Source organism: Aedes aegypti, chromosome 1 (genome assembly GCF_002204515.2).
Source record: "Aedes aegypti strain LVP_AGWG chromosome 1, AaegL5.0 Primary Assembly, whole genome shotgun sequence".
NCBI lineage: Eukaryota > Metazoa > Arthropoda > Insecta > Diptera > Culicidae > Aedes > Aedes aegypti.
In genome coordinates, this window is record NC_035107.1 from 42,726,282 (window position 1) to 42,742,440 (window position 16,159).

Here is a 16,159-nt window from a genome sequence, read left to right on the forward strand (position 1 = left end):
CAGATCGCTCCTTCCGATCCGAAAGCACCGCAACCGCCATCCATCGAGATCTTAATGAGAAAGCTACACAAAAACAGTTACGTGCCCATTGCTACTTTTTTTCCATCAGCAACATCTCAAAGCCACTAATAATCGCTTTTTTTTTCTTTTCAATGGACCCTTCGTTAATCGCCTTCATCGAAAAGGAGGTGCCGTTCGGTTCGTTCGAAGCCAGCGTGCGCTTTTCCACACAGAGGGGTGTACTAAACTGATTAATGTTCCATTTTACGGCTGATTTGGTCACTGCCGCACCCCCCAGCAGCGACCCAAAATCAGTCCATGGGCGTCGCTTAGAATGTTTATTAGGTGGGCGAATGACTTCAAAGTCATTCTTCATCAATTTCTCGCAAAATTTTAACTCTCGAGACATTCTGAAACTTTTTTGACGGTGCTCCCCAGACAGTTATTATCAGAAACGTCATCAAATTTCTACTCACCAGTCGTTTACTATGAGTAAGGTGCACGTCTGAGCAAAATTTTAGGAAATAGTAGTGCCCGCTTTGAAGTTACGTCCTTTTGACTATTTAAGGGCCGATTTCTGCACCTTTCCTTAAGCCGTAAACCACGTTTACCCATATAGTTAAACAAGGTTTAAGGCTTAAGCGGTGGTGAAGAAACCGCTTATAATTCAATAAATTTAAAGGAAATCAGTGATACCAAAATGAGTTTTTATGCCCGTTATTACTAGGATCAATATACCATCAAAACTTGATTTGAAGCTATTTTGTAAAGATAATCTTTACTTCTGGAAAGATTAATCGACAAAAATTTGAATTATGCCCTTTTCAAGCCAAAGCCATCACAAACATTTATTTTAAATACATTACAGTCAACTCTCCCTTATTCGATATTTCGTATCTCGATGTTGAGTTAGAGGACCATAGTAAAAGTTGGTTTTCATGACTACCTCGATGGTCCTTAGGATCACAGTTGCACTGGTTTTGTGTTCTGTAACTCTATACCTCCCTAACTCGATGGTTCCTTCAATATCGAGTTATGGAGGTTTACTGTGATATAACATTCTTATATCGTTGAGCGTATTTAACTATTCTTCAATGAGAAACCGCAATCAAAAGCTATGAAAGTTTCATCAGATTTTATATAGGCTCAAGCGCAATAAGGCATTACGGAGCCAATTTGATCATGTAGTTTGATGAACCCAAGAGCATACTCACGTTACAATATATTCAACATGCATCTCAGAAGGCCGGATTCAGAGGCACATACAAGGCAATTGGAGGATTTGCACCATTAAAGAAAAGTGTAAAACATCCGTTATTATGCTATTCCATTTTGATTACATATTTTTATCTTACAAATTGGAAACTTATCGCATAGTAACCTACAAGCCAAAGAAGCAGAAGTTTAAAATAAGTTTTTTTTCAGTCCAGTTTCATGCTTGGATTAGTTTGAGCTCTTTTGTGTGGAGGATAGCGAAGGGTATAAAAAAACTACTACTATTTATAACGGCTGGTGTGTCCTTTTTTCCGACGACTTTGATCGACTCCTTTTATGCCAAAATATCTATTTTTGAAAGTAGATGGTACAAACATCATAGGGTAATTTACGACTTTGGCACTATTCGACTATTATCGGAAACCACATTTCAAACGAAAATTTAAAAAAAAAATATTTTCAATTCATGGAATGAATTGAACTTTTTATTTTACAAAAGCAAGAGAAATATTAATAAAATGAATGTGTGCCATATATCATATATATAGAATCCCAGAGATATCTGTCTGTCAGTAACGCTTTGAAATGTTTCACCGAACTACTTCATAGACCACCTCGCCATACACCATAGAGCTCTATAAATGTGTTAATTGTTAATATCACACACGTCAATATAAAAAAGAACACTACAACAGACATTTGGAAGAATATTTTGGAACTTCTGAAATGTTTCACATCATAGGAAATACTACAACAACATTAAAAGCTATAACAATTTGATATGAGAACCTTACCACAGCATTAAGTCAACATGCTCGAAGGAGTATTAGAGAATAATTTTAGGCGATTTTGCAGTCCCTAATACCAACCTCATGTCGATGTCATGAAACATGAATCCTCTACTTCTGGACATTACATTTCCACTGATGTTTGGTGTTCTACGAGTAGTTTCAAGGTCATTAATAACGAAATTTATTTGCTGATGTTGCCCTTTTTCCTTCAAATTCGTTTGGAGCGTGGCTAGCCATGTTGGGTTGAGCGTTACAACACGTTTAATCAAGATCTGTATTGAATTAGCAGTTTTTTTGGTGTTGTGAGTTAATCTAATTAGTTTTTTTATTCTTAAGACAGATTTATAAAAGCAAACTTTGCATATGGTTTTGAGTTTCGTGAAGTAAAATAATAATGACCATTCTTTATTTCTCACGAGAATCTACCTGGTATGCCGCTCTTTCTCTCTCTCTTTCCTTACTTTTCGTATATTTCATACACATCTTACACTAGAATTACATTGATTCCGATTTTAGTGATAATCATTGATAGCATATTGAATATACTTGAAACATAGAATATATAAAAAAAAACATAGAATAAAGATATTCAGCAAAGAAGTGCGGGTACCAGTACACAATCCTTAGATCAAGTTCCGAATGTTATCTTTGAAACAATGAAAAAAATAGTAAACTTTCAAAACCAAGTCACAAGTTCACCTATTCATCCAAATTATTGTACTACAAAAAATGTCTTATAATAATAACATTGAATCCCATAAAAAAAGTCGATAAATAGCTGAAATTTTTCACAGCATGTGGTTTCGGTTTGTCATTAAAATAACGAAAAAAGTTAAACAATTAGGTAGTAAAAATGCTATATCACTAGATTTAAAATTAATTGTTACGCTTCAAGAAGGTTAACTGAATTTTTTGTCTGTTTATTTCAACGAATTTCTCCAAAAACTTCGTTATCAAACTATAAAGAATCCACCCTAGAATTTTTCTAAGGATATTCACTGAAATTACCGCAGATATTTCATCAGAAATTCTTCTAAAGGTTCTTTAAGATTTTTTTTCAATTTCCGTGCAGGAATCTGTCTATTGATTCTTCCATAAATTTTCCTGGGACTTTCTGTCAGATTGCCGTTTAGAAAATCTTCCAGAATTTGTGCAGTAATTTCACCAGAAATGCCTTCGAAGATTTCTTAGGAAATTCCTACAAAATTGTCGTCCGAAGAAATCCAATATTTCAACCAGGAATTCCTCTAAGGTTAACTTCAACAATCGCTTCAGAGATTTATTCTATGATTTCTGCAGGATTTCCTCCAAAAGTCTTCACCGAGACTATCTTCCAGGGCTGTATTCAAGGAAACGACAAGGAAATTCTTCAAATATTATTGGAGAATAGGGGCCTTCCTTAGCCGAGTGGTAAGAGTCCGCGGCTATAAAACAGAGCCATGCTGAAGGTGTCTGGGTTCGATTCCCGGTCGGTCCAGGATCTTTTTGTAATGGAAATTTCCTTGACTTCCCTGGGCATAGAGTATCATTGTACCTGCCACTCAATATACGAATGCAAAAATGGCAACATTGGCATAGTAAGCTCTCAGTTAATAACTGTGGAAGTGCTCATAAGAACACTAAGCTGAGAAGCAGGCTCTGTCCCAGTGAGGACGATATGCCAAAAAGAAGAAGATTGGAAAAATTCTTTGAAAAAAAATCAGATAAATACCTATCGATTCAAAATTACAAAATAACTATGATAAATCATGCATAAATTCGAAAGTAACACTCGAAAAACTCTTACGAGGATCTCTAAAAGAATATTTGGACTCTCAAGGAAAACTAAGAGGATTTTCTAGATAAAATGATAAAAAAGATAATTAAACAAGCAATCAATCGGATCTCTGAATAATATCTTACAGGATTTTCTGAGAGAATTCTTTGCAAAACATCGGACGAAATCTCTGAGAAAAAAAAACTGGAAACATCGAAGGTTGTGGAGCAGGTATATCGTAACGAATACCAACGAAATCTGGGAGAAAATTGGGCGTAGATCGAGAAAAAAAGGAGACGACGTCAAGAGGAATATCGGAAAAACGAGAAATCGTTGACAAGGCAAAAGAGAGTATTGGAAAAAATGTGAAACAGAAAGGAAAAGCAGTCAAGAGAAGACCTTCCTCGACAGCGCCAAGCTCAATTGGAGAAAGAGCAAGAACAATCGCCGCCAAAGAGAACTATTCGAAAACAATAGTTTCCACTTGAATTATTTTCTTTAACGTATTGTGTTATATTTCTTGTAAAAATGATAATTTGAACTCTGCTCCGTTATGCCTAAGTGCACTTGAGCCTGCCAAATCAATTATTAAAAATCAAAAATTAAACATTTGAAAAAATTGTTTAGGAATTATCCTTAATTAGGAAAAATTACTTATTAAAAATGAAAAATTTAAAAATTAACTTTTGAAAAATTAACTGAGAAAAAATGTTCAAAATACATTTGGTAGATTTGCAAGAGTAAACTTAAAATGAGGTGCTAGAGAAAATCTGGAGAAACTTCATGAGGAATCCCAGGCCGAATGTTTTGAGAAGCCTCTGGAAAAATTAAATAAAAATGTTTTTTTTTTTTTTTTTGAAATTTTTGGAACGCTTCCTGTAAGTAACTATGGAAAATTTTTTGAAGGAATCCGTATAAAAATTCCAGGCAAAAAAAACTGTAATATCAGTGTGTCAATTCTCATAAGCTTTCTTGGAGAAATCCGAGTATTTTTTTTAGACTGTGGAATAAACCTTTGCGAAATTTTTTGGTAGAACTCTTGTGGAAAATTTTGGTAGATCTCAACTGAACAACTGTAGAAATTTGTGATGGAATTAGTGAAATAATATCTAGAATAAAAAAAATAGAAATCTATTTTGGAACTTTTCTAAGGATAGTTATAGAAGTTACTCCAGAGATTCCATCAGAAATTCTTCGAAGAAATTTCTCAATTTCCCTACAGGAATTCGTCCACTGATTATTGCATCGATTTCTCTAGAACTTTCTGCCAGATTCTACCGGCAGCTTTATTTTTATCACGAAAAAAATATTCAAATCACGAGAACTTTTTTGTTTCTCAATATGTTTTCACAATTATTTTCACAAGTTCTCAAAAACCTCTTGTAGTTTAAGAACCCGTGTCGGTATTAGTCATTGGTGATCTGGTTTTGAAGATATTCCGATGTTCCTTGGGGGACCGACATTCTCTATATGAAATGTCTTTGGCGGCCATTTTGTTTGTGGTCAATTTATCCAAAAAAATAAAATGTGTACTACACAACACCAGGTAATAAGGAGCTACTCTGAAAAAAATCATACAAATCGGTCATATATTCTAGTAGATATCTAAAAATTACCATGTGATATTTTTTGAAGTTTTCAAAATCTTCATTTGGCCAGCATGGTACTACCTCATTACTCAAAGACGGCTGCACCAAATTGCTTCATTTTTCCACAACACACTCTCATTGATGTATTGTTTCGAAGAGTGAACATCTGAATATGATAAAAAAAATGTAGCCTGAGAAATTTACGTGAGATATGGCTACGCGTCGGTACCCTAAGAGAAAAAAAATCATTCGGAGAACGTTGTGAGAGTTTATCAAGGATTACTTTTAAACTAAATCGAGTTTAATCAGATGTTACTTTGAGATTGCCTTCTGAAACATCTCCCGGATTTTTAAAAAAATTCACCAATAATTTCTGAAATAAATCCTTGATCTCTTACTGGAAATATTCCTAAGAAAATAAAATAATATTCTTTGAAGACATTTTTGGGAAATTTTTCTATAATTTCTAGAATAATTCCTGAAGGAATCTTAGCAACAATTACAGGAGTAGTTCTTGAAGGAATTCTCTGGTTGAAATCTTAGCTTAGCTTAGCTTAGCTTAGACTGACTACACATATCAATGGTTGCTATTCCGTGATTGACCGAAGTCAGTGAAAATGCACAAAGAATCAACTAGAAGTTTGACTGGGATTGGCCATAATCTTCTTCAGTGTGCATAATTCAGTGCCTCTATTTATACAGGGTCAATAACGGCGCCGGCCACGTCCTTGCAGTCAGGTGGGATTGAGGGAAGGAATGTTAGTGTGTAACCTTTGCTATTTGGAGACCGTGTTTGCCTCTGCATCTCCACAAAGGTTACTGGGAGGGATATTTGTTAATGGGGAGGATCGTTGGGTCACAGGATTCACTTTGATAAGCGATTAGACCATGATAAATAATTATTTGTGAGATATAAACATGATTATGCCGACACTTGAGGTGACGAACCATTCAAAGTTTGTTGAACAAATACCTGAATGTAACATTCCTAACACTCCTATTCTTATGCCGACACTTACAGTGACGAACCATCCAAAGTTTGTTGAATAAAGTGAACCTTTCGGAAGTCTACACTTGTAGTGTCGAACCATTCAAAGTTTTTTTTAATTACAAAAATAAAGGTAAAAAGAAAGGGGTGTTTTGAAAAAAAAAAGTTAAATATTAATAATTCATGAATCAGAGTTTATGTCGACACTCACAGTGACGAACCATTCATAGTTTGTTGAAAAATCATATATACATATAAGGACTAATCGAACGCGGCACTTTTTCACTTTACTCGTCCGACGCGCGACATATTTGATCCTGTCCTCATCGCTCGCCCCCGCAGGAGCAAGCGTCAAGGTCGAAGGATAAAACACTTCTAACGAACCAATCACTTTTTCACTCCTAGCAACCGACGCGCGACATGTTTGATCCTGCCCTCATTGCTCACCCCCGCAGGAGCAAGCGTCAAGGTCGAAAGATCAAACACTACTAACGGACCGCGCACTTTTTCACTCCTAGCAACCAACGCGCGACATGTTTGATCCTGCCCTCATCGCTCGCCCCGCAGGAGCAAGCGTCAAGGTCGAAGGATCAAACACTACTAACGAACCGATCACTTTTTCACTGCTTCACTACCGACGCGCGACATGTTTGATCCTGCCCTCATCGCTCGCCCCCGCAGGAGCAAGCGTCAAGGTCGAAAGATCAAACACTACTAACGAACCGATCACTTTTTCACTGCTTCACTACCGACGCGCGACATGTTTGATCCTGCCCTCATCGCTCGCCCCCGCAGGAGCAAGCGTCAAGGTCGAAGGATCAAACACTACTAACGGACCGCGCACTTTTTCACTCCTAGCAACCAACGCGCGACATGTTTGATCCTGCCCTCATCGCTCGCCCCCGCAGGAGCAAGCGTCAAGGTCGAAGGATCAAACACTACTAACGGACCGCGCACTTTTTCACTCCTAGCAACCAACGCGCGACATGTTTGATCCTGCCCTCATCGCTCGCCCCGCAGGAGCAAGCGTCAAGGTCGAAGGATCAAACACTACTAACGAACCGATCACTTTTTCACTGCTTCACTACCGACGCGCGACATGTTTGATCCTGCCCTCATCGCTCGCCCCCGCAGGAGCAAGCGTCAAGGTCGAAAGATCAAACACTACTAACGGACCGCGCACTTTTTCACTCCTAGCAACCAACGCGCGACATGTTTGATCCTGCCCTCATCGCTCGCCCCGCAGGAGCAAGCGTCAAGGTCGAAGGATCAAACACTACTAACGAACCGATCACTTTTTCACTGCTTCACTACCGACGCGCGACATGTTTGATCCTGCCCTCATCGCTCGCCCCCGCAGGAGCAAGCGTCAAGGTCGAAAGATCAAACACTACTAACGGACCGCGCACTTTTTCACTCCTAGCAACCAACGCGCGACATGTTTGATCCTGCCCTCATCGCTCGCCCCCGCAGGAGCAAGCGTCAAGGTCGAAGGATCAAACACTACTAACGGACCGCGCACTTTTTCACTCCTAGCAACCAACGCGCGACATGTTTGATCCTGCCCTCATCGCTCGCCCCGCAGGAGCAAGCGTCAAGGTCGAAGGATCAAACACTACTAACGAACCGATCACTTTTTCACTGCTTCACTACCGACGCGCGACATGTTTGATCCTGCCCTCATCGCTCGCCCCCGCAGGAGCAAGCGTCAAGGTCGAAAGATCAAACACTACTAACGAACCGATCACTTTTTCACTGCTTCACTACCGACGCGCGACATGTTTGATCCTGCCCTCATCGCTCGCCCCCGCAGGAGCAAGCGTCAAGGTCGAAGGATCAAACACTACTAACGGACCGCGCACTTTTTCACTCCTAGCAACCAACGCGCGACATGTTTGATCCTGCCCTCATCGCTCGCCCCCGCAGGAGCAAGCGTCAAGGTCGAAGGATCAAACACTACTAACGGACCGCGCACTTTTTCACTCCTAGCAACCAACGCGCGACATGTTTGATCCTGCCCTCATCGCTCGCCCCGCAGGAGCAAGCGTCAAGGTCGAAGGATCAAACACTACTAACGAACCGATCACTTTTTCACTGCTTCACTACCGACGCGCGACATGTTTGATCCTGCCCTCATCGCTCGCCCCCGCAGGAGCAAGCGTCAAGGTCGAAGGATCAAACACTACTAACGGACCGCGCACTTTTTCACTCCTAGCAACCAACGCGCGACATGTTTGATCCTGCCCTCATCGCTCGCCCCGCAGGAGCAAGCGTCAAGGTCGAAGGATCAAACACTACTAACGAACCGATCACTTTTTCACTGCTTCACTACCGACGCGCGACATGTTTGATCCTGCCCTCATCGCTCGCCCCCGCAGGAGCAAGCGTCAAGGTCGAAAGATCAAACACTACTAACGGACCGCGCACTTTTTCACTCCTAGCAACCAACGCGCGACATGTTTGATCCTGCCCTCATCGCTCGCCCCCGCAGGAGCAAGCGTCAAGGTCGAAGGATCAAACACTACTAACGGACCGCGCACTTTTTCACTCCTAGCAACCAACGCGCGACATGTTTGATCCTGCCCTCATCGCTCGCCCCGCAGGAGCAAGCGTCAAGGTCGAAGGATCAAACACTACTAACGAACCGATCACTTTTTCACTGCTTCACTACCGACGCGCGACATGTTTGATCCTGCCCTCATCGCTCGCCCCCGCAGGAGCAAGCGTCAAGGTCGAAAGATCAAACACTACTAACGAACCGATCACTTTTTCACTGCTTCACTACCGACGCGCGACATGTTTGATCCTGCCCTCATCGCTCGCCCCCGCAGGAGCAAGCGTCAAGGTCGAAGGATCAAACACTACTAACGGACCGCGCACTTTTTCACTCCTAGCAACCAACGCGCGACATGTTTGATCCTGCCCTCATCGCTCGCCCCCGCAGGAGCAAGCGTCAAGGTCGAAGGATCAAACACTACTAACGGACCGCGCACTTTTTCACTCCTAGCAACCAACGCGCGACATGTTTGATCCTGCCCTCATCGCTCGCCCCGCAGGAGCAAGCGTCAAGGTCGAAGGATCAAACACTACTAACGAACCGATCACTTTTTCACTGCTTCACTACCGACGCGCGACATGTTTGATCCTGCCCTCATCGCTCGCCCCCGCAGGAGCAAGCGTCAAGGTCGAAGGATCAAACACTACTAACGGACCGCGCACTTTTTCACTCCTAGCAACCAACGCGCGACATGTTTGATCCTGCCCTCATCGCTCGCCCCGCAGGAGCAAGCGTCAAGGTCGAAGGATCAAACACTACTAACGAACCGATCACTTTTTCACTGCTTCACTACCGACGCGCGACATGTTTGATCCTGCCCTCATCGCTCGCCCCCGCAGGAGCAAGCGTCAAGGTCGAAAGATCAAACACTACTAACGGACCGCGCACTTTTTCACTCCTAGCAACCAACGCGCGACATGTTTGATCCTGCCCTCATCGCTCGCCCCCGCAGGAGCAAGCGTCAAGGTCGAAGGATCAAACACTACTAACGGACCGCGCACTTTTTCACTCCTAGCAACCAACGCGCGACATGTTTGATCCTGCCCTCATCGCTCGCCCCGCAGGAGCAAGCGTCAAGGTCGAAGGATCAAACACTACTAACGAACCGATCACTTTTTCACTGCTTCACTACCGACGCGCGACATGTTTGATCCTGCCCTCATCGCTCGCCCCCGCAGGAGCAAGCGTCAAGGTCGAAAGATCAAACACTACTAACGAACCGATCACTTTTTCACTGCTTCACTACCGACGCGCGACATGTTTGATCCTGCCCTCATCGCTCGCCCCCGCAGGAGCAAGCGTCAAGGTCGAAGGATCAAACACTACTAACGGACCGCGCACTTTTTCACTCCTAGCAACCAACGCGCGACATGTTTGATCCTGCCCTCATCGCTCGCCCCCGCAGGAGCAAGCGTCAAGGTCGAAGGATCAAACACTACTAACGGACCGCGCACTTTTTCACTCCTAGCAACCAACGCGCGACATGTTTGATCCTGCCCTCATCGCTCGCCCCGCAGGAGCAAGCGTCAAGGTCGAAGGATCAAACACTACTAACGAACCGATCACTTTTTCACTGCTTCACTACCGACGCGCGACATGTTTGATCCTGCCCTCATCGCTCGCCCCCGCAGGAGCAAGCGTCAAGGTCGAAGGATCAAACACTACTAACGGACCGCGCACTTTTTCACTCCTAGCAACCAACGCGCGACATGTTTGATCCTGCCCTCATCGCTCGCCCCGCAGGAGCAAGCGTCAAGGTCGAAGGATCAAACACTACTAACGAACCGATCACTTTTTCACTGCTTCACTACCGACGCGCGACATGTTTGATCCTGCCCTCATCGCTCGCCCCCGCAGGAGCAAGCGTCAAGGTCGAAAGATCAAACACTACTAACGGACCGCGCACTTTTTCACTCCTAGCAACCAACGCGCGACATGTTTGATCCTGCCCTCATCGCTCGCCCCCGCAGGAGCAAGCGTCAAGGTCGAAGGATCAAACACTACTAACGGACCGCGCACTTTTTCACTCCTAGCAACCAACGCGCGACATGTTTGATCCTGCCCTCATCGCTCGCCCCGCAGGAGCAAGCGTCAAGGTCGAAGGATCAAACACTACTAACGAACCGATCACTTTTTCACTGCTTCACTACCGACGCGCGACATGTTTGATCCTGCCCTCATCGCTCGCCCCCGCAGGAGCAAGCGTCAAGGTCGAAAGATCAAACACTACTAACGAACCGATCACTTTTTCACTGCTTCACTACCGACGCGCGACATGTTTGATCCTGCCCTCATCGCTCGCCCCCGCAGGAGCAAGCGTCAAGGTCGAAGGATCAAACACTACTAACGGACCGCGCACTTTTTCACTCCTAGCAACCAACGCGCGACATGTTTGATCCTGCCCTCATCGCTCGCCCCCGCAGGAGCAAGCGTCAAGGTCGAAGGATCAAACACTACTAACGGACCGCGCACTTTTTCACTCCTAGCAACCAACGCGCGACATGTTTGATCCTGCCCTCATCGCTCGCCCCGCAGGAGCAAGCGTCAAGGTCGAAGGATCAAACACTACTAACGAACCGATCACTTTTTCACTGCTTCACTACCGACGCGCGACATGTTTGATCCTGCCCTCATCGCTCGCCCCCGCAGGAGCAAGCGTCAAGGTCGAAAGATCAAACACTACTAACGAACCGATCACTTTTTCACTGCTTCACTACCGACGCGCGACATGTTTGATCCTGCCCTCATCGCTCGCCCCCGCAGGAGCAAGCGTCAAGGTCGAAGGATCAAACACTACTAACGGACCGCGCACTTTTTCACTCCTAGCAACCAACGCGCGACATGTTTGATCCTGCCCTCATCGCTCGCCCCCGCAGGAGCAAGCGTCAAGGTCGAAGGATCAAACACTACTAACGGACCGCGCACTTTTTCACTCCTAGCAACCAACGCGCGACATGTTTGATCCTGCCCTCATCGCTCGCCCCGCAGGAGCAAGCGTCAAGGTCGAAGGATCAAACACTACTAACGAACCGATCACTTTTTCACTGCTTCACTACCGACGCGCGACATGTTTGATCCTGCCCTCATCGCTCGCCCCCGCAGGAGCAAGCGTCAAGGTCGAAGGATCAAACACTACTAACGGACCGCGCACTTTTTCACTCCTAGCAACCAACGCGCGACATGTTTGATCCTGCCCTCATCGCTCGCCCCGCAGGAGCAAGCGTCAAGGTCGAAGGATCAAACACTACTAACGAACCGATCACTTTTTCACTGCTTCACTACCGACGCGCGACATGTTTGATCCTGCCCTCATCGCTCGCCCCCGCAGGAGCAAGCGTCAAGGTCGAAAGATCAAACACTACTAACGGACCGCGCACTTTTTCACTCCTAGCAACCAACGCGCGACATGTTTGATCCTGCCCTCATCGCTCGCCCCGCAGGAGCAAGCGTCAAGGTCGAAGGATCAAACACTACTAACGAACCGATCACTTTTTCACTGCTTCACTACCGACGCGCGACATGTTTGATCCTGCCCTCATCGCTCGCCCCCGCAGGAGCAAGCGTCAAGGTCGAAGGATCAAACACTACTCGGAATTCTCTGGTTGAAATCTGAACAATAATTTAGAAGAAAATTCTAAAAAAATCCCTGGAGAAAATAATAGTTGAAATCTCGAAGATGTTGTAAATGAGAATCTGGATGGTAAAGATGGTTAAATAATTGGATACATTAGTTTCATCACATCAGTCATAATTCTACAAAAGCTATTTGTTCAATGTTTATTTCGACAGGCGGTTTCACATGAGCGTCTTGCGTTTAGACGGCGTTCACTTAACTTTTGAAGGCCCCTAAATCGAACTCCGCTCCGGGCCCCAAAAACCCTAGCTACGCCACTGGGAAGCAGTATAAGAATGCCTGAAAGAATAATTGGAAATTCGGTGTAGTCGTTCTTGTAAGCTTTCATGGAAAAATCCTTAACCTAATTTATTCAAAACTCTGGAATAAACGCTTGTTTTTTTTTTTTTTTCATTTGTTCAGGAAAAGTCATGTAGAAAATTTTGGAAGATCTCCCAGAGTAAAGACTGAAGAAATTGTTGGAAGAATCCTGGGAATGTTAACAGGAAAATTTTCACTGCAATCCCCGCGGAAATTACTGGAGATAGTAGCTTTAATATCAGGATTCTCGTTGTAAAGCTTTTCTATAAAAATTATACTGCCTTATTATTTTATAATTTTTTTTAGGGAATATTTTACAATTTTAAAATACTTGTTTTGAGATATCCTCAATATATGTGTTCTAGGTATCATTTCAGGTGATGTTTGATGAAATACATCCCACGATCGATCCAAACGTTGGTTCAGAGATACCTCTGAGAAAGGTGTTCTTTTAGGAGTTCATTTTGGGCTTCCTTTGAGGGCTTAGGGATACATCAAGAACTAACAGCGAAAATTAACACTTAAGTTGTTTCAAAACTTCATTGAAGAATTGGTCCAAGCTTTGGAAAAACTTTCAAAATATTAACAGTAATTGTTTCAGAAGCATCTCTTAGTAATTTTCAGAGATTTCTACAAGAAGTTTTCTCATGAGTAGGATCCGATCCTAAAGCCTTTGCCCAATTTTAGTACCAAACGCGTAGGTTCAGGTCAGAAACACATGCTTAATAAATTGTTGAATGTTTTTCCTTCATTTGAGCTCAAAACACATTTTCCCGTTTTTTTTTTAAGATTTCGTTACACCCCTTGGTTTAAACCCAAATTTTGGGTGCATTTTGTTTTCCAAGTCCCTTCCGAAATGTCAGATAGGAACAACCCCAGTGCTAAAAATGTGGCGTTTTCGTCGACTAAGTGGACGTCAAACATGATCAAATGTGTCAAGGTTCAAATTGGGATCAATTTTGAAAATTAAATTTTGAATATGATAACGCCGTTATTTGAGCGGGGAAAATCAAGATTTTATCATAAGTTTTAGGACCATATTCCTGCTAGATATACTCTCCCTGGCTACACCCAGGAAAACGCACCCCTTCCTCCCATCATCCATCGAGATGAATCATTTAAATGAGCTGGAAAACTGAACGATTAACCTTTTTTTTCTGCGACGGGTTGTTCCAATCGGTGGTGTGAACCGCTTCGCACCTTCCCCCCTTTTCGGAGAGATTCTTTCAGGCTTTTTCGTCGTCGGGTTGACTGAGGAGCCACAGGGAGAAAAGTTTAAATTGATTTACTGTTCGGAGAAAAATTTATGCCCACTGCCACCCATTAAACGACGGTTATTTATTTTTATTATTTCTTTTCTTTCCAGGGTTTTGCTTTTCACACGCACATATCAACCGGAGTGCGCCATCTGGTATCGAACACAAAGAGCCATCGGAAACAGGTAAGAAGATTTCTAGGGAAAGGAAATGTTTTTCTTTTTATGTGGGAGATTTTCCTTTCGGGGTCTAAGAAAATTTTGCGCTTTGTTTCCGCTGTATGGATGGGATGCGATGTTCCATTGAATTCCGCACGAAAATTAAACAAATCTTGGGAAAGATAAACTCAGCGGTTTCGGTCTTGTCAACCGATTCGGTGCGAGTACAAATTCCTACGCAAACAGTTCGAGGTTACATGCAGAACTTCTACATGTTGCTTTCCGAACGAAATTCATATGTTTGTTTTTCATTTTCATAAATGTTTTCTTAAACTTAAAACGACATGACTGTGTCCTTGGACAAAAACCGCTCTGGTGGTACAAATCTATGGATACTACTTACTATCTTTTACTGTTCTCTTTTACGTACATATTGATTACAAGTCATAGCCGAGAGTATGATCCGAATCATGCATTCTTCTACACAAATTGTTGAAGAATAATTTCCAAAAAGCTTGGACGTTTTGTACTCTCAGTTGATAACTTTGGAAGTGCTGTTAAGAGCACTAAGACTCAGGTACAAAAGTTTAAAAGATAAAATGTCAAAATGACAAAAGGTTGAAAACTAGAAAGTCTGAAATGCCAATGATGCAGAACTTTCCCGGAAGCGAAAATTTTCTAACATTATTGATTTATATAGTTTATGATGCTATAAAAATATTCTAGAAAGAAAGTGCTGAGAAATCTTTAAGTAGCTTCAAGAAATACTAAAAACTCGACTCTCCAATAAATGCCACAATAAATTATGGCTAAGAAACATCAACCAACATGGGTTATAAAAGCTTCCACGTCTTCCAAGAACACCGAAACCCCATCAAAGGCACACCGGAGTTAACCGAATTTTTCGCAACCTACCCACCCAGGGCAGGGCAAACAAACAGGCGTACCAAACCCCTTTAAAAGTTGATGCTCAAGGAGCGAAAAATTGCGTTTGTTTATTCACTTCCTCCCCGCGCACACTCAACCGACCACTCCGAAGGAAACGGAAACACAGAACTCCGACACATCCTCGTTGAAAGGGAAATTCGTTTCTTCGTTTTCTGATCTCGATTCCCATTGGGTGGGGGAAGCTTCCCGATCAGAAAGGTATGAGAGGAGAAGAACTAATTTATATCGAAAGTTGTTATTGATATCAACGCTCGTTGCATTTAGATATTTTACCAATATTTTTCTTGGTATTTTGACGTGTTCAGTCGAGGATGGATTTCCAACTGGTGAGCTCGTTTCATGTTTATGATAACACATTTTTTATCGTGGCAACGTTTACAACACATTCTGTTATAAAATATGATTTTAAATAATATCTCAGGTTGTTACGATTGTGTTTTTTCATTCTGATCGGGTTTCCGTCTGAGGACTTGTTGCGAAGCAATTTGCGGGTTCTAAATTTAGAATGCCTTCTCGTGTAAGGGTATGTTTGCGGAAGGTAATATGTAACTCAATTTGCCTGAACCAACAACAAGAAGCGAAAGGCACTGGAAATTTTAGAGACTTGATGCGACGATAATCTGTTTTCGGAGTTGGGATTCAATTCTGGCCTGGTCCGTGCCCAATGGGTCACAGGATATGGAGTGCACAGGTGTACCGGCCGGCATTGTTCACTTCATTATCGCTTGTTGTCGAAATCGTCGCACACAGTGGGGCACAAAGCCCTGGCCACAAAGCGCACTCGACGGTCATAAATCAGACTTTCGCTTATCGGATAGGCTACTCTTTACCGGGCTATCTGCTAAATAATAGTTTCCAGCGGAGGTACAAACTTGCGGAGCGAACAGATAGTACCTAGCAGTCGTTCCTGCCTTGCTCCAGTAACCGCAAACTACAGGGAAGGCATATACCGGACTGCTGCCACGCT

The 16,159-nt window shown here is 43.0% G+C and overlaps 2 protein-coding genes across 14 annotated transcripts in view; one reads left to right on the forward strand and one right to left on the reverse strand.

The window, feature by feature from the left end:
* The window catches only part of LOC5566555 (cation-independent mannose-6-phosphate receptor), a 552,122-nt gene that overhangs the window by 363,941 nt on the left and 172,022 nt on the right, over positions 1-16,159 (reverse strand). The gene's annotated exons all lie outside the window — the stretch shown is intronic.
* LOC5564186 (protein toll) overlaps positions 1-16,159 on the forward strand; it is a 212,489-nt gene that overhangs the window by 105,796 nt on the left and 90,534 nt on the right. For both annotated transcript variants that reach the window (XM_021853026.1, XM_021853596.1), the window contains exon 2: positions 14,197-14,271. The gene's annotated coding sequence lies outside the window, so the exon portion shown is untranslated. The remainder of the gene's footprint in view (positions 1-14,196; positions 14,272-16,159) is intronic.